Source organism: Camellia sinensis, chromosome 4 (assembly GCF_055761805.1).
Source record: "Camellia sinensis isolate YWXY chromosome 4, ASM5576180v1, whole genome shotgun sequence".
Classification (NCBI taxonomy): Eukaryota; Viridiplantae; Streptophyta; class Magnoliopsida; order Ericales; family Theaceae; genus Camellia; species Camellia sinensis.
Genome location: NC_138964.1, coordinates 223741152 through 223760976, shown reverse-complemented (window position 1 = coordinate 223760976; position 19825 = coordinate 223741152). Strand labels below are relative to the sequence as shown.

General features: G+C 34.0%; 1 long non-coding RNA gene across 11 annotated transcripts; it reads left to right on the top strand.

Moving 5' to 3' along the window:
* The first annotated feature begins 1000 nt into the window (after positions 1-1000).
* On the top strand, positions 1001-19622 carry LOC114283276 (uncharacterized). 11 transcript variants are annotated; one of them, XR_014328509.1, is made up of 5 exons: positions 1048-1214; positions 1355-1536; positions 15797-15872; positions 16526-16599; positions 19267-19622. It is a non-coding gene; the product is annotated as an uncharacterized LOC114283276 (long non-coding RNA). The 11 variants fall into 11 exon arrangements; XR_014328500.1 differs by lacking the exon at positions 15797-15872 and having other exon boundaries at positions 1001-1214; positions 16565-16599; XR_014328501.1 differs by lacking the exon at positions 15797-15872 and having other exon boundaries at positions 1057-1214.
* Positions 19623-19825: the final 203 nt, after the last annotated feature.

The following is a 19825-nucleotide window of genomic DNA, read 5'->3' as shown; positions in this document are numbered from 1 at the left end:
AAGACAGCAAAGCATGTCCCATGGAAGAAAGTTTCTTTTGCTCTTGAATTAGAGACATATTGGGATCTCTCCAAGACTGGATGGAAGGGAGAGATGCCATCTCAAAGAGTTGCAAAGTAAGCTTTGCATGGCACCCCAGTGAGGGGGTGCCGGGCACTCCAGGCAGGGGGTGCTATTATGGATCACCTCATATGGGTTGAGGGGGTGATTTGTAGGAGATCAACCCAAATTGAGTTGGCAGCCACATGGAAGGGTAGCCAACCCACATGGTAAAAGGAAGGCAAAAGAGGTTGGCATGAGTTGGCAAGTCATGAGGCTTGAGTTGGCAAGTCATGAGGCTTGAGTTGGCAGCCATGAGGCTTGCCATGCGCCAGCAACAAAGGAGAAAGCATGGAGTTGGCCATGTGAAGTCTTCACATGGTGGGACAAAGCTTTCAACTGGACAGCAGCTCAAAGGAGAATATTGGGCTGGCAGCCAACACACCCATGAGGCCTCCTCCACCTTCTGTTTTGGTGTATAAAATGGAATGGTGATGGTGAGTTGAATACACGGCAAACATGAGAGAAACACACTGCTGAGAGAGAGGCACAAAACAGAGAGAGCTAGTGAGGGCTATATTCTGTTTGTGTATCAGAGAGTGTGAGAGAGCGTGTTATATAGAGAGACAGTGAGTTGAGAGTGTGTAATCTCCTCCATTTGTTGATATATAACAATATCGCTCCCGTGGACGTAGGCCGGTTTGCCGAACCACGTTAAAAGTCTTGTGTTTTTGCTTGTGAGTGTCCCCTGGTGTGCTCAAGATCCGCAACATCCATAACTATCAAATATTTGATTTCTACAAGCATTAAATATTTGATTAGATGCGAGTTTCGGTTCCGATTTTGATTTAGATTTGAGTTACCCTACGATTTCGATTTAGATTTGAGTTACCCTATGGATCTAAATATTCTATCAAATCTCATACTTAAAAGTGTGTGCATGGTGCTAAAATATTTTAGTAGAATATTTTGAATAAAAAAATATATATATATATTTTGGTGGAATATTTGGAGGACATCTCTTTCGATTTTGATATCTCATCTCATCGTTCTCTCATCTCATCGTTCACTCTTTACCGGGGGGGGGGGGGGGGGGGGGGGGGGAACCTCTCTCCTCTCTCCCACCGTCTTCGAGATCTTGGCCGATTTGTGCTCTTCGAGTTCTCATGATGTTTGTGAGTTTTGATTTTCCCTTCTTTTTCACTCTCGCTGAAATTATTACAATACAAAACCTTATTATATTATTGTTTGGTTTTGATCTGTGCTTTTTTCGAATTCTCATAGCCAACAGTCAGCCATTGTTTGTTGTTCACAGATTTCCCGTCTTTTACCTTCCAAACCTCACTCTTCTCGGCGATTCGTTTGATTTTACAATTTGGCTTGGCTTTGAACAAGTTCATCGCAAATTGGATACCAGAATTGATTCACACTACTTGGACCAACTTCGTGGTAGTCGAATTCGATGCCAGAATCGACCCAAATGACAACCTACGCCCGGTAAATCTCTCTCTCTCTCTCTGTTAATTGTTGGTATATATATATATTCAATTCAATTATTTGATTTGTACTCGTGGATTTTCTTACGCCTTATTAGTTTCTTACTATTCCTGTTTAATATGTACTACAAGTGTGTTGCGGTGTGGTGTGGTTTGCAATAATATATTGAATAGAAAATTGGGTGTATATATGCTTATTCTTCTTCTTCTTCTTCTTCTTCTTCTTCTTTATATCATCAATTATTTGATTTGTACTCATGGATTTTGGTAGTTCTTATTAGTTTCTTACTATGCTTTGTTTAATAATTTCTATAATGCTGTGTTTGGTTGAGGGATTTAGGAATGGATTTGGAAATGAAAAAAGTGTGTGAAATAAGGTGAAATATAGGTATATTTTATTCATATTTACCTACCTTTTCTCTTTTCTTTTCCAAATCCTTTCACAAATCCCTCAATCAAGCACAGCGTAAGTGTGTGCAATAATATATTGAATGGAAAATTGGGCCTACATGTTTTGTCTAATTCTTGAAAGAAACAGTAGCGCACTTTTAGATAGAAAAGAAAAGTGGGAGGAAGATTGGTAAATAATACCTTGAAGGAATAGATGTGAGGAGAGCACTCCTTCCCCTGTATCATCTAATTGCATGGATTGTGGCCCCCATCCTTTCTTCTTCTTCTTCTTCTTCTTCTTTTGAAAAAAACTTACTTTCCATTTTTATTTTAATCTATTTACAATTGAAACATTAGGTGGCTATTAGTTGTAGCCTAGTTGTAGTCTATAAATAGGTGATACTTTTTTATTAGTAGAATATATATTTTGTGATACAAATAAAATGAAATCAAGAATCTAAAATCAAGAAAGAAAAAATCCCCAATTAGGGTGTAAACCCCTAAGGATTAGAGAGAAACCAAGGCTCTACCCCCCATCAAAATGTATATTCTTTTAATAAAATAAAATAAAATAACTGAGTACATTGACCCGTACATCATCTATTGATAGACCACAACTATTAGGACACTTATCCCACTAGAGTGGACATTTATATACAACTCATTTTGTTCTCTCTCTCTCTCTCTCTCTCTCAATTTGATATTTGTTTGCAATTTTGGTTGCATTGCTCTTAGCTTTCCTTGTAATCAAAATAATAGTCTTAGTTTTAATAATAATGCAATTTTGGTTTGTTTATTTTTATTTTTGGTTTATTTTCTGTTTGTTTGTTTTTTTATTTATTGTTTAACTTTTTCATATATTGCTTTTTTTTTTTTTTTGTTAATAAAGATACTATTAATGGTTTATTTATTGTTTTTGGTTTTGGGTTTATTGGTTTGTGAAGAAATCGTGAGTGAAGAATAAATAACTTTTGGATCTCAATACTTGAGAATAGGAAAAACGGACATCTTTCTCTCGGAGTCTCCATTGAGACTAAACTTCTATCCATGATTTCTTTATAGTTTAGTATCTAATTAGCTTTTTTCATATTTTGTTTCGTTTTTTAATAAGTATATTATTTGTTGTTTGATTTTTTACTATTTGATTTTTGGTTTATTTATTTGCAAAGAAATTGTGAGAGAAGAATTCATAACTTTTGGATCTCAATACTTGAAAATAGGAAAAATTGATATCTCTATCTCGGAGCCTCCATTGAGACTAAGTTCCTCACCACGATTTCTTTGCAATCAATATTATAGTTCTAGTTTCTAATTAGTGTTTTCATATTTTGTTTCGTTTGTTAATAAGCATATTACTGCTGTTGCATTTTTTTATTTTTGTTTTTTGGTATATTTGTTTGTCAAGAAACTGTGAGAAAACATAACTTTTGTATCTCAATACTTGAGAATATGAAAAACGGATCTCTCTCTCCCAAAGTCTCCATTGAGACTAAGTTCCTCTCCATGATTTCTTCGCAATCAATATTATAGTTTTAGTTTCTAATTAGCATTTTCATATTTTGTTTCGTTTTTTAACAAATATGTAATTTATTGTTTGAATTATTTATTTTTGTTTTTTGGTATATTTGTTTGCTATGTTACATGGACTCTTCAAATTAAATCAAATACCCGTGTCGGACACCCGACACTCGGACAAGGGTATGGGATATGTGTCGGATACTTTTCAACGGATACTTCTTATATAATTGTATATAACACTATTATTATATGTATATATTGTTATATAATTGCTACAAATGTCATTTTGACACTATAAGTTAAATATAATACCATTTTATCTCACATATTAGATTAAAAATATAAAAATATGACATTTTTTTGCCGAGTCCGCGTATCCTTAAATTTATGATTTGATGAGTCCGACCTCTAGATACATACCCGCACCCGACTCCCGTACCCGAGTCCATGTAACATAGTTTGTTTGTCAAGAAATCATGAGAGAACATAACTTTTGTATCTCAATACTTGAGAATATGAAAAATGGATATTGCTCTCTCAAATTCTCCATTGAGACTAAGTTCCTCTCCACGATTTCTTCGCAATCAATATTATAGTTTTAGTTTCTAATTAGTGTTTTCATAGTTTGTTTCGTTTTTTAATAAGTACATTATTTATTGTTTGATTTTTTGATTTTTGTTTTTTGGTTCATTTGTTTGTCAAGCAATCGTGAGAGTTTTGGATCTCAATACTTGAGAATAGGAAAAACGGATTTCATATTTTGTTTCGTGTTTTAGTAAGTATATTATTTATTGTTTGATTTTTTTATTTTTGTTTTTTAGTTTATTTGTCTGTCAAGAAATCGTGAGAGTTTTGGATCTCAATACTTGAAAATAGGAAAAATGGATATCTTTATATTGAAGTCTACATTGAGACTAAGTTCCTCTCCACGATTTCTTCACAATCAATTTTATAATTTTAGTTTCTAATTAGCATTTTCATATCTTGTTTCATTTTTTAACAAGTATATTATTTATTGTTTGAATTATTTATTTTTGTTTTTTGGTATATTTGCTTGTCAAGAAATCGTGAGAGAACATAACTTTTGTATCTCAATACTTGAGAATATGAAAAACGGATCTCTGTCTTAAAGTCTCTATTGAGACTAAGTTCCTCTCCAAGATTTCTTCGCAATCAATATTATAGTTTTAGTTTTTAATTAGTGTTTTCATAGTTTGTTTTGTGTTTTAATAAGTACATTATTTATTGTTTGATTTTTTTATTTTTGTTTTTTGGTTCATTTTTTTGTCAAGCAATCGTGAGAGTTTTGGATCTCAATACTTGAGAATAGGAAAAACAGATATCTCTCTCTGAGTCTCCATTGAGACTAGGTTTCTCGCGACGATTTCTTCGCAATGAATATTATAGTTTTAGTTTCTAATTAGCGTTTTCATATTTTGTTTCGTTTTTTAATAATTATATTATTTATTGTTTATTTTTTTTTGTTTTTTTGTTTATTTTGTCAAGAAATCGTGAGAGTTTTGTATCTCAATACTTGAAAATAGGAAAAACGGATATTTCTATCTCGGAGTCTACATTGAGACTAAGTTCTTCTCCACGATTTCTTTGCAATCGATATTATAGTTTTAGTTTCTAATTAGCGTTTTCATATTTTGTTTCATTTTTTAATAAGTACATTATTTATTGTTTGATTTTTTTTGTTTTTGGATTTTTGGCTTATTTGTTTGCGTGGAACCATAAGAGAAGAATTCATAACGTTTGGATCTCTCTCGAAGTCTTCATTGAGGCTAAGCTTCTTTCCATGATTTCATATTTTGTTTCATTTTTTAATGAGTATATTACATATTTTTTGATTTTTTTTAAATTTTTTTATTTATTTGTTTGCGAAGTTGTAAGAGAAGAATTAATAACTTTTGAATCTCAATATTTGAGAATAGGGGAAAAAAATGGTTTCTAATTAGCTTTTTGTTGTCTCGTTTTTTAATAATTATATTATTTATTCTTTGATTTTTGGTTTATTTGTTTGCGAAGAAATTGTGAGAGAAGAATTCGCAACTTTTGGATCTCAATACTTGGCAATAGGAAAACAAACATCTCTCTCTCGGAGTCTCAATTGAGACTACGTTCCTCTTCACGATTTATCCGCAATCAATATTATAATTTAAATTTGTAATTTGCGTTTTCATATTTTGTTTCGTTTTTTAGTAAGTACATTGTTTATTGTTTGATTTTTTGATTTTTGTTCTTTGGTTTATTTGTTTGTCAAGAACTCGTGAGAGACATGAGAATAGGATATCTCTCTCTCGAAGTCTCTATTGAGGCTAAGCTTCTCTCAATGATTTCTTCGCAATAAAAATTATATTATCATTTTCTAATAATTAGCTTTTTCATTTTTTGTTTCATTTTTAATAAGTATATTATTTATTATTTGAGGTTTTTTTTTTTATAGTTTATTTGTTTGCCAAGAAATCATGAAAGAAGAATTCGTTACTTTTGGATCTCAATATTTGAGAATAGGAAAAACGGACGTCTTTGTAAGTTTCTGAAGACCATTGTATATTCAACTTGTAAATAATACAAAGATTGCAACCAATATTTATAAGAATCCTAACCCTAATCTAGAATAGGAAATACAATCAATCAATTGACTATTCACAAGCAACCTAATTCCATATTTACATAGCATCCCATAATTACATAGCAACCTAATTCCATATTTACATAATAGTCATAATTTACACAATATATTCTCACACCCCCGCTCAAACTCAAGGTGTTTAGCAGAAAACACTGAGAGTTTGCTAAGAAGAAACTGAAACCGAGCGATAGTGTGAGTCTTGGTGAAGAAGTTCGCAAGTTGCAAAACTGAGGAGACGAAAGGAAGCAAGAGAGCAGCTAGACTGCAGATGTTGTTGGACAAAGTGACAATCAATCTCAATGTGTTTCATTTGTTCATGGAAGACAGTATTGTGGGCAATCTGGATAGCATTGTGGTTGTCACAATAGAGAGAGGTCGGAGAAGACCGAGGGACACCCAAATCAGAGAGAAGACAACGAAGTTAAACAAGCTCAGCAGTAGCATGAGCCATAGCACGGTACTCAGCTTCGGCAGTAGAGCGAGCAACAACAGTTTGTTTCTTGTTTTTTCAGGAGATCAAGGAATCGCCAAGAAACATACAGAAACTAGAGGTGGACTTGCGATCATTAACATCACCAACCCAATAGCATCAGCATAGGCCACCAAGTCTAAAGAGGAAGTAAAGGACAACAGCAAACTTTGAAAGATGGTATCCTGGAGATAGCAAAGAATGTGAACCAAAGTAGCCCAATGGGTAGAGCGAGGAGCAGAAACAAACTGACTAACCACATGAACAACATAAGCAAGATCAGGGCGAGTGACAGTCAAATAAACTAAACAACCTACAAGCTCGCGATAGATTGTGGGATCATCCAGAGGGACACCATCAGTAGAGTTGTGCTTCACATTAAGCTCAATAAGTGTATCAGAAACCTTAGTATTAGTAAGACTGGCACGGTGAATAACCTTATTAGCATACTTGGCCTGAGACAGAAAATAGTTCTTTGGAGAAGAGGTAACCTCAATACCAAGAAAATATCACAATGGACCCAGATCCTTCATTTCGAAGGTGCGGAAGAGATGATGCTTGACCTTAGAGATAGCAGAAGAGTTAGAGCCAGTGATGATCATATCATCCACATAAAGTAGGAGAGCAACAAAACCAGCCGAGGTATGTCTCAGAAACAAAGCAGAGTCGGAAGCAGAAGGATGAAACCCAAGCTTGGTAATGGCAGTCTGAAAGCGATCATACCAAGCACGAGGAGACTGTTTCAAACCATATAGAGTACGTCGAAGATGACAAACCTGCCCAGAGGAGTAGAGAAGGCGGGGAGGACGCATGTAGACCTCCTCAGTGAGATGACCGTTAAGAAAAGCATTCTTAATGTCCATCTGATAAAGCGGCCAATGTCGAACAGCAGCAACAGAGATCAAGGTACGGACAACAGTCATCTTGGCAATAGGGGCAAATGTCTCCTCATAATCAATACCATACTCCTGTGAGAAACCCTTGGCAACCAAGCGAGCTTTGTAGTGCTCGAGAGAACCATCAGAATGAGTCTTGACTTTATAGATCCATTTGCAACCAACTAGATTCTTGCCAGTAGGCAAAGGAACCAACTCCCAAGTGTTAGTCTTCTGCAAGGCAAACAATTCATTCTCCATAGCTTGAATCCAAGTAGGATCCTGACAGGCCTCCGTATAAGACTGAAGTTCTAAAAAAGAATAAATAACAGACAAAAAAGTACGATAGGAAGCAGAAAAACATGTATTAGACCAATCTAACCTGTTTGGAGGACGACGCTCACAAGTAGGATATCGGTGTGCAACAGGATCAGGGTCGTCAGAAGCAGAAGGAGCAGCAATAGGAGTAGAGACAACTGGTGGTGAGGGAGCCTTGAGACGAGAATAGACCAACAACGAAGGGGAAGAAGAAGCCAAAGGAGGAGAAGGAGCCATGGGTGACGCAGACAAAGAAGTATGAATGGCCTCAAGAGGAACAATGAAGATGTACTCATTAGACGGGACCTCAAAAGGAAATGGGTCAATGTGAATCAAATCTTCTTTGGAAACGGGAGCAGTGAGAAGGGGAAGCTGAAAGTAAGACAGACGTTCGAGAAAGATAACATGACGGGAGACATAAAGGCACCGAGAGATAGGGTCGTAACATCGGTAGCCTTTCTGAGTAAAACTATAACCCAAAAAGACACACAAGACAGACTGGGCACTGAGTTTGGTCCTATCTTTACGGGGAAGGAGGACAAAATTAGCAGACCCAAAGACATGGAGGAGGGAATAATTAGAAGGTTAATACAGAGAGCCTTATAAGGGGATTGACCGGAGAGTAGGGGAGTCGGCATGTGATTAAGGAGGAAAGCAGCATTAAGAACTGTTTCACCCCAGAATGGTGCTGGAAAAGAGGCAAAAAGGAGAGATTGAGCTGTCTCAATGAGATGACGGTGTTTACGCTCAGCACGACCATTTTGGGCAAGGGTATTAGTACAAGAGGTTTGGTAAATGGTGCCCAATGTAGCCAAATACTCACAGAATTCAGTTTTAAAGTATTCCCCACCCAAGTCAGACCAGAGTATTTTAATTGTGGTCCCAAACTGTGTAGTGATCATAGATTGAAAGGTACAATATGTCTGGTAGAAGTCAGATTTATGAGACATCAGATAAAATTAGGTTTAGCGGGTACAATCATCAACAAAGGACACATAGTACACAGAGCCTCCTTTAGTGAGAACAGGAGAAGGTCCCCTAGACATCAGTATGTACAAGAGAAAAAGGGGAAGCAGAAATAGAAGTACTGTTATCAAAAGGTAAAGCTGTCATTTTAGCAAGTTTATACTCTCGACACTTATTAATTTGACTAGAAGAAACTTTACCTAACAATCCCGATTGAGCTAAAGACCGCAAGCGGTCAACAGACAAATGACCTAAGCGAAAATGCCATAAATAAAACTGATTTGACTGAGAATCTAACTGAAAAAATGAAAGTGCAATAAGGGAGTTAGACAGAGAAAGATGCAGGCTTTCCACCACATAGAGATCTCCAACTCTACGGTCGGTCCCAATCTGCTTCTTGGACACCCGATCTTGCACACAACAGACAAAAGAAGAAAAGATAACATCAAAACCAAAAACATCAAGCTGCCTGATAGAAAGCAAGCTAACAGACAGTTGAGGAACATAAAGAACAGAGGGAGTAGTAACAGCAGACATGGCAGAGGATAAGACAGACCCAATAGATAGGACAGACATACCTGACCCATTAACAGTATTAATAATAATAGGAAAGGGAGGGGGGATACAGTTTTGGAGTAAGGAAAGGTGATGAGTCATATGATGAAAGGCACCAAAATCAAAGAGCCAAACAGAGGAAGGAATACCTGAAGAGGACCCAAGCAAACCTAAATGAAGAGAGGTGAGAGTAGAGGCAGATGAAGATGACTGAGAGGTGGACTAGAGATGCTGAAGTTAAGCAATCTGGGCACTCAAGGAAGCCAAGTCAGGATTAGAAGCCGGAGCAGATGCAGTATAAGCAGCAAAAGGGCGAAACGTGCTCGGAGCAGGACTGCGAAACTGTGGCTGAGATGGCTGAGAAGACTGAGCAGACTGACGGCCCTTCTTGGGACAGTTGTACTTTCAATGGCTCTTCTGATTGCAAAAAGCACACTCATTAGAGCCTAGTGGCCCCTTCTTGGGCTTAGCATGCCCTGAAGCTAATGAATTGGTGGGGCTGACAACAGAGGAGGCTGAGTAGAAGCCAAGAAGACAGATAGAGATAGAGTCTGACAAGCCGTCTTAAGACGGGTTTCCTCGGAGAGGAGCTCACAAACAATAGCATCCACAGAGGGGAGAGGAGACCAATGAAAGATGCCACCACGGATAGCCTCATACTGAGGGAAGAGAGCCGTTAAGAACTGTACTAAACAACCTTGCTCCCGAAACTCAACATAAGCATCTAGTGTCTTGAGGCTAGATGGTTCCATGAGAGCCAATTGATCTCAGAGACCTGTCATCTCAATATAAAAATCCTGAATATTTTGATCCCACTGACGAGCACTCTAAATAGCTGTTTCCAACTCATACTGCTTGGCAAAGTTGGACTGCTGATACATACCCAGTAAATAATCCCACAACTCCTTGGCTACTGTATTTAGAAAATATCATTCCAATACGATCATCTATCCACAGAATTATGAAACCAGGTTAGAATTTGGGCATTATCACAATCCCAAGTATCACAGGAAATCAAATATCCTTCCACCTTTGATTCCAATGGCCAAAGAACAGAATCAGAAACATAACTCCATTTTTTTTGACCAAGAAGAAAAATTTTCATGATATTGGCCCAATAGGCATAATTGTCACTAATGAGTTTGCATCTAATGGTTTGAATATTAGGGTCCATTATAAAGCAAAGTTATAGAATAGTTGGGTCAAAGTATAATAAACGAAACACTAAAGAACCAAATTGAGATGTGTCACGAACTTAGTTAACAGACGGAGCCAAGAGATCCAGACCAGAGGAGTGAGAACTTGAAGCCAACACACGCGATCCAAAACAAGAGTGAAGACGGCGTGTTGAACAATTGCAAGGAATCAGATGAATCAGACCCAACCAGATGATCGACGAAGCAAGAAGCTTCGTCCGACAACCAGGGCAGAGAGAGAGAGAAATCGCGAACCAGACTGTGCCAAGGCGAAAATTCACGACTGACGATTGATGAAGCAAAGGGCTTCGATCAACAATCAGGTCTGAGAGAAGGAGAGAGATCGATGGCGATAGGGTTTCTCAACCTGCTTTGATACCATGTAAGTTTCTGAAGACTATTGTATATTCAACTTGTAAATAATACAAAGATTACAATCAATATTTATAGGAATCCCTAACCCTAATCTAGAATACGAAATACAATCAATCGATCGACTATTCACAAGCAACCGAATTCCATATTTACATAGCATTCCATAATTATATAGCAACCTAATTCCATATTTACATAATAGTCGTAATTTACACAATACATTCTCACAGTCTCTCTCTTGAAGTCTTCATTGAGGCTAAGTTTCTCTCTATGATTTCTTCACAATCAAAATTGTAGTCCTAGTTTCTAATTAGTATTCTCATATTTTGTTTCGTTTTTTATTGAGTATATTATTTGTTGTTTGAGTTTTTTGTTTTTGTTTTTTGGTTTATTTGTTTGGAAAGAAATCTTGAGAGAAGAATTCGTAACTTTTGGATCGCAATATTTGTGGATAGGAAATGTGGACATCTTTCTCTCGGAGTCTCCATTGAGGTTTGAGACTAAGCTTCTCTTCATGATTTTCCTCACAATCAATATTATTATTATAGTCTTAGTTTGTAATTAGCTTTTTCATATTTTGTTTTGTTTTGTTAAACAAGTATATTATTTATTGTTTGATTTTTTGTTTTTGTTTTGTTTCTTGGTTTATTTGCTTGCCAAGAAATTGTGAGAGAAGAATTCATAACTTTCGGATCTCAATACTTGAGAATAAGAAAAACGGACTTCTCTCTTTCGAAGTTTCCATTGAGACAAAGCTTCCCTCCATGATTTCTTCGCAGTCAAAATTATAGTCTTAATTACTAATTAGCTTTTTCATATTTTCATTCATTTTTTAATAAGTATATTACTTATTATTTGATTTTTGGTTTATTTGTTCGCGAAGAAATCGTGAGAGGAGGAATTCATAACTTTTGGATCTCAATATTGGAGAATATGAATAACGGACATCTCTCTCTCTCTCTGAGTCTCCATTGAGACTAAGGTTCTCTCCATTGAGACTAAGGTTCTCTCCATGATTTCTTCGCAATCAATATTATAGTCTTAGTTTAGTTATATTTTGTTTCGTTTTTTAATAAATATATAATTTGTTGTTTGAGTTTTTCGTTTTTGTTTTTTGGTTTATTTGTTTGCCAAGAAATCCTGACAGAAGAATTCATAACTTTCGGATCTCAACACTTGAGATTAGGAAAAATGACATCTCTCTCTCGGAGTCTCCATTGAGAGTAAGCTTCTCTACATGATTTATTCGCAATCAAAATCGTAGTCTTTTCATATTTTGTTTCGTTTTTTAATTAGTATATAATATTGTTTGTGTTTTTTTTGTTTTTGTTTTTTGGTTTATTTGTTTGCCAAGAAATCGGGGGAGAAGAATTCATAACTTTCGGATATCAATACTTGAGATTAGGAAAAATGGATATCTCTCACTCGAAGTCTCCATTGAGGCTAAGCTTTTCTACATGATTTCTTTACAATCAAAATTGTAGTCTTAGTTTCTAATTATATTTTTTATTTTTTTGTTTTGTTTTTTAATAATTATATTATTTATTATTTATTGTTTGATTTTTGTATTTGGGTTTATTTGTTTTCTTAGAAACCGTGAGAGAATAATTCATAACTTCTGGATCTCAATACTTGATAATAGAAAAAACAGAACTCTCAATCTTGGAGTCTCCATTGTGGCTAAGTTTGTCTTCATGATTTCTTCGCAATCAAAATTATAGTCTTAGTTTCTAATTAGGTTTTTTATATTTTTTTCATTTTGTAATAAGTATATTATATAGTTTGAGTTTTTTGTTTTTACTTTTTGGTTTATTTGTTTGCCAAGAAATCGTGAGGGAATTCATAACTTTTGGATCTTAATATTTGAGAGTAGGAAAAATGGACATCTCTCTCTCTCTCTCTCTCTCTCTCGGAGTCTCCATTGAGACTAAGCTTCTCTCCATGATTTCTTTGCAATAAAAATTATAGTCCTAGTTTCTAATTAGCTATTTAATATTTTGTTGTGTTTTTTAACAGGTACATTATTTATTGTTTGATTTTTTATTTTTTTGTCTTTTGGTTTATTTGTTTGCCTGGAAATCGTGAGAGAAGAATTCATAACGTTTGGATCTCAATATATGAGAATTAGGAAAAACGGAAATCTCTTTCTTTGGTTCTCCATTGAGGCTAAGCTTCTTTCCATGATTTCATATTTTGTTTTTTTTTTTTTTGTAAGTATATTACATATTTTTTGATTTTTTTTTTTTTTTTGGGTTTTATTTGTTTGCGAAGAAATCGTGAGAGAAGAATTAACAACTTTTGAATCTCAATACTTGAGAATAGGAAACATGGACATCTTTCTCTCGGAGTTTCCATTGAGACTGAGCTTCTATCCATGATTTCTTTATAGTTTTAGTTTCTAACAAGCTTTTTCTTGTTTCGTTTTTTAATAATTATATTATTTATTATTTGATTTTTAGTTTATTTGTTTGCAAAGAAATCGTGATAGAAGAATTCGTAACTTTTGGATCTCAACACTTGGGAATAGGAAAACGGACATCTCTCTCTCAGAGTCTCCATTGAGACTAAGTTCCTCTCCACGATTTAAATGCAATTAATATTATAGTTTTAGTTTCTAATTTGCATTTTCATATTGTTTCGTTTTTTAATAAGTATATTTTTATTGTTTGATATTTTTATTTTTCTTTTTTGGTTTATTTGTTTGTCAAGAAATCGTGAGAGAACAATTAATAACTTTTGGATCTCAATACATGAGAATAGGATATCTCTCTCTCAAAGTCTCCATTGAGGCTAAGCTTCTCTCTATGATTTCTTTGCAATCAAAATTATAGTCTTATTTGCTTATTAGCTTTTTCATTTTTTGTTTCGTTTTTTTGATGAGTATGTTATTTATTGTTTTTGTTTTTTGGTTTATATGTTTGCCAAGAAATCGTGAGAGAAGAATTCGTAACTTTTGGATCTCAATATTTGAGAATAGGAAAAACGAACGTCTCTCTCTCGAAGTCTTCATTGAGGCTAAATTTTTCTCCATGATTTCTTTGCAATCAAAATTGTAGTCCTAGTCTCTAATTAGCATTTTCATATTTTGTTTCATTTTTTATTAAGTATATTATTTTATTGTTTGAGTTTTTTGTTTTTGTTTTTTGGTTTATTTGTTTGGAAAGAAATCATGAAAGAAGAATTCATAACTTTTTGGATCTCAATACTTGTGAATAGGAATGAATAGTGGACATCTTTCTCTCGGAGCCTCCATTGAGATTTGAAACTAAGCTTCGCTTCATGATTTTCTTCGCAATCAATATTATAGTTTTAGTTTGTAATTAGCTTTTTCATATTTTGTTTGTTTTTTAACAAGTATGTTATTTATTTGTTTGTTTATATTTTTTTTTTGTTTGCGAAGAAATCGTGAGAGAAGAATTCTTAACTTTTGGATCTCAATACTTGAGAATAGGAAAAACGGACATCTCTCTCTTGGAGTCTCCATTGAGGCTAAGCATTTCTCTCCATGATTTCTTCGCAATGAAAAGCATAGCCTTGGTTTCTAATTTCTTTTTTTATTTATTATTATTTTATATTTTGTTTTGTTTTTTAATTAGTATATTACATATTGTTTGATTGTTTTATTTTTGTGTTTTGGTTTATTTGTTTGCGAAGGAATCGTGAGAGAAGAATTCATAACTTGTGGATCTCAATATTTGAGAATAGAAAAAATGGACTTCTCTTTCTCAGAATCTCCATTAAAACTTAGGCCTCGTTTGGCGGCTCAATATTTTAGCCTAAAAGTAAAAAAATTACTAAAAAAATTAAAAAGCCAACAACCTATTTCAAAAAGTCAAAGATTTCATTTTCTCTCTTCTACTTTTTGCACATCTATTTGTAAAAAAACCAAAGAGTCATTCCAAACATACTCTAGGGGGTTGTTTGGGGTGTCCTAAATAAGTGCACTTTTTGTCTTTTTGAACTAAAAAGTTGAGAAAAAAAAATGGATGTTTGGGTTAACTTTTTATCTTTTTACGAAAATATGTATAATAAAAAATTGTATAAATAAAGTGTATAGTGAAAGAAAGGTGATTGGACAGTACGACTGTCCAGCTGTGCTCAGCAGGTTTTATAAAGAAAATAATTGCCTCATTCGGGACAAAGTGTTTGGATAGTAATGGTCAGTCCATGAGAGTCCACCATGGGTTCCATTTTAATAATTTGAATCGTTCAATATGTACAACTCGTCGAGTATTATATGCCTGTAAAAAATCACATTGATCGAATATCAACAGCTATATGATCAAATTAGTGTTTTTTTCAACAGTTAACTATCATACCATCCGTTTTGTTTATACAAAGCTGATTTGATTATATAGTTAACGATATCCGATCAACATGATTTTTTACAGAAATATATTAATCGACGAGTTCTACATGTTGAACGGTTCGGATTATCAAAAAGGAGTCTTTAGTAGGCCCCCATGGCCCCAACATTTTTGTGACTTTACATATAGAATTTTTTTTTTGCCCCAAACAAAGTGTGTAATGCTTGTCGCTATCACAAGTACAGCTGAGAACAGCTACTCAGTCCATTTGTAGTATTGTAATATATAAAATATTTTTTAGTTGTGAATAGTAATGTCTTTTTTTTCTTTTTGTGTAACTTTTTGGCTTTTTGGATTATTTTTGAGTTGTCAAACCAGCCCTAATTTTTTTTACCTCATATTTTAGCCAAAAAATCAAAAAGTTTTGTTTTAAAAATTATAGTATGATAGAGTAGTAAGGAGGGTTGTTGCGTTGTGTGGTAGGGGGTTAAGATAAAAATAGGGAGTTGGTTGTACAGTTAGGGGAAGCAAGTGAGGGGTTTTGCAATTTCCCATCTTTGTTTTGGCAAGAAACAGTCAATTTTCTTTTCCCTCTAAGCCTATTTGTAGATATAATTTAGTAATATTAATTATTTAAAAATTTTGTTTTCTCAGAGTCTGGCAGACTTCGATGTTGTACTGACACTCTGACCTCTGACTAGGGGTTCATTTTTTTGATTGGGAGAGGGAGGTATCCCCCAGGTTTATTCACTTTGGTGAATTGAAATCTTATTTTTGCAATTTATTTTTTGTTACTCTCTTTGGTTTTGTATATGTCTGGTTTACATCCACATGCTTATGCTTATTGGCTTTGAAATCTCTGGGTTCACCTTTTTTTTTCTTCTGTTAATATGGAATCTATGAATGGCCTCGAAATCTCTGGGTTAACCTTTGTATGGTTGGCTTTAATTTATTATTTGTTAATTCTATCAAAATAGAACGGTTTGTTGATGCTTTTGAACAAATTGATGGATAGGCTAGTTCCATTGATTGATGAAATTGTTACAAAGGTGAGAACTTTATTACATTTTTTCACTCAAATAATTAATGTGCTTAGAATAGTTTGTTGGATGAAATTGATTGTAGTGCATATAGTTTGTTAATGTTGTTAGAACAAATTATTCTTGTATTTAAATTTTTAATGTATGTAGTAAAACAATGGGAGTTGATATTTCTTGTAGCTAGAGAAGAGCAAGTAGTAACATTGTTTAGTGTAATTGAGTTGAGTTTTGTTGTTTTGTTTTACTGAAAAGAGAAGAAGTATATTTTTAGGTTCAAGAATTATTTACCTTGTTGTCTTCAATTTGGACTTTGAGATGGTGCTCCTTAATTTGTTACTGTTAGCATGAAATTGAGTAGTCACTATTGCGGAAAACTATGCAGAACAACTTTAGAAAGGAGGAAGGCAATACCAAGAGGTACACTTCTATCCTTTTTTCCTTGCTTTTGCTATCAGATTTTCTTTTTAAAGGGTTTCAGCTTTTTCTCTCATCACTGGAGTAAATAAACATCTATGTTACTTTTTTTTTAAAATTTCTTTTTTTATGTAAGCATGGTAACAAAAAAGTAGCAACACTAATCTTCTAAAAGGGGATGTGTAAGCCTCTTTCCTTTAATTAGGGGTGGTGTTCCAGTGAAAAAATTTGCCCATGGACACCACATGGCAATGCCACATACCAATCACCAAATACCACCACCATTGTTGTCTCTTCAAACATCAACATAAAATGACGGACTCCACTATATACACAAATCGCATTCATTTTGCGGCACCACATGCTCTATTCAAGTCCATGAGGAGGGTGATCTGCTTGACTGGTTTCACCATTGATCCTTTACATTTATTTATCACTCATCAATTGCTTGATTGTAGAAAACATAGATTTTTTACCAATAGGTTGCTGTAAAATTTGATGTTACAACTCTCATCATATTGTTTCATTCTAATTTTCTTTAAAAAACAACGAAGTCCTTTTTCACAAAAATAGTAAAAGATTTAAGCATTATGTGTATTACGGCAGCAAACCAATCAACCCCAAAAGCTAGCTATTGAGGTGAGGGTGCCTTCATGCTTATATATTTCACATTTCCTTACTTCGGTGATGTGGGACTTTGCTTCACAGCTATCAGATTGAATATTTTGGGTATCAGAGAAAATGACAGGAAGCTTTGGGTCTGCAAAACAAATTTCTTGCTTTTTCTACTAGATTATTATCAAAGAAAAGTAATGCTTTTATATTTGTTGATCAAAGAAAATGACTGCTTTTAATGTTTGCTTTTGTATTTTCAAACTACACATACAAAAGGGCTAACGTACAAAAGCAATCCTACCATCAGGGTTTATGTTTTTTTTTTATTTATAGTAATGCTACACAAACAAAACCTTTTTTACAAACTTAGTTTACTAATTGATGTGGCAGATGAGTTATTCCCATAATTTAATTTCAAGGGTCCCATTTCAATACCAAGGCTTTTTTATTGTGTGCCATACCAATTTTTGTAAAGAAATTTGGTAAAATTTTTTTGTTTGCTATTAAAATCTCTTTGAAGTAGATATGACATGTGTTTGTTATTTTTAAATGGTTCATTTTCTTTTACATTTCTGGTTTATGTTCTTAAGTCTATATTTGTTGCATATATTTTTAAACGTCATAGACTGTACATCAAATTCTTTGGTAATTAATGATGACCCATAATTAAAGATTTTTTTTTTGGATTGGAGTTGGATGATACTTTATGATGAAGCCTTTTCCGTTTCCTTGTTATGTACCTTAAAGAGATTCTGTTTTTAGTATGATTTTGCCAGTATGTTTATGAATCTAATTTATTTATTTATTTTTGTCTGTATGTGTATGTGTACATAGGTATATGTTATTTATATGGGTTAATGGTGCTATACTGGCTTAAACTTCAAAATTTTTTGTTAGTGAACCTTGGCCTACTAAACTTGAGTTTATCGGTTCAAGTCTGAGGACAACCAATTTGTATATTTATGCCAAATGTTAGGTATGTACCCTATCTAACCTTACCCAAACACCTATTAACTGCCAAACAACCGTTAATGGGCACTAATTGGGTGTTAGTTTTGGTGCTTTAGAGCAGACCAATTATTTGTAATTTTGTGTATAAAATGTTTCTAACAATTGAAGTGAGTTAATATGCTTTCATTGCTGTTGGATAGAGATTCCTGTTTTTGATAAACTACGTTGGAAATAAGGGTTTTGGATGCTTTACTATAGTAAACATTACCATTCAATAGCTAGGATTTTTTTATAGGTGATGAGTTACTTTACTATAGCAGAGCTAGGATTTAATTCAAGAGGTTCAATCATGATGGGAAAAAAAAGGCATTCAATTGAATAGGGGTTAGGAGTTTGCATTATCACAAATTCATAGTAGCATGAAAGAAAATCATTCCTTGTTGGGAAATCTATTAGGTTACTATAACTTGATTACTGTTTAAGAGTATTTCCCAATTTGGTTAGTTCTCTTTTACTCAGAAATTGGATATTTGGGAAAGAGAATAATGCTTCACATTATCTTTAATTTTTACTATCAGCATATGATCTCTAATTTCTTTATTTTCGTTTTTGCTTTGAGGCCATATTCAAGGCCCTTCGAAAACACTCAACAATTAGTTTATGGTGCCATTGACTGGTCTTGCCCATATTGCAACCTTTTTTTTTCATCTCATATTTAGCTTAAAATGTAGCAGTTCTTAAGATTTTAATGGATATCTATCTATATAATAAGATAGTATCCAACACTTCAATTTTTTTTTTTTTTTTTTTTTTTGTGTGGATATTTATATAATAAGATAGAATACAACACATTTTTATTTTTAATTCATTCTAAGCATTTTGGCGAAAAAAGGAAAATGAGTCTTTGGAGCTTTAATGGCATTGATGAGATTCAAAATTATATGTGAAGAGTAGATGAGAATTGCATTAATCTAACAAGAGTGGAATGTTGGTATCAGAATATAGTTGATTGAATAATCCTTCGTAGCTTGAAATTTGTTTGACCCGAGTGGCTGGACTACTCAAAACAACGTCATTTTTTTTTCCTCTTATATTCTGAAACAGAGGGAGGAAGAGAGAGAAGAGAGAAGAAGAGAAAGCGAAAGAGAGAGAAGAGAGAAGAAGAGGGAACAGAGAGGAGAGAGCCATCACCGCGCCATCATCGGCGCCATCATCAACTGATCTGTGTGTGTATACATAGATCTATGTATTTCTCTTTCTTTGTGTGCGTGTGTGTATAGATCTATCTCTCTCTCTATGTTCTGAGTTATCTGAAAAGAAAAAAAGAAAAAAAAAAGATAAGAGGATGTGGTGTTGTTTGTTGTTGATGATGATATGTTGTTGATGCCAAAACGTGTTGATGATAATGTGGTGTTGTTTGTTGTTCTTGATGATGATGATGATGATATGCTCTCTCTCTTTCACACAGCTCCCTCTTCTCTCCTCCTCCTTATTCTTTTTCTTCATCTGAAAAAGAAAAAAAAAAAAAAAAAAGACGTCGTTTTGAGCAGTTGAGCCACTTGAGCCAAATGAAATTCAAGCTACAAAACGGAACTTATATATTTTAGAAATTTGTGTATTTTTTCGTTGGTTGTTGTTTGTTTAGTGAATAACTTGCTTTTTG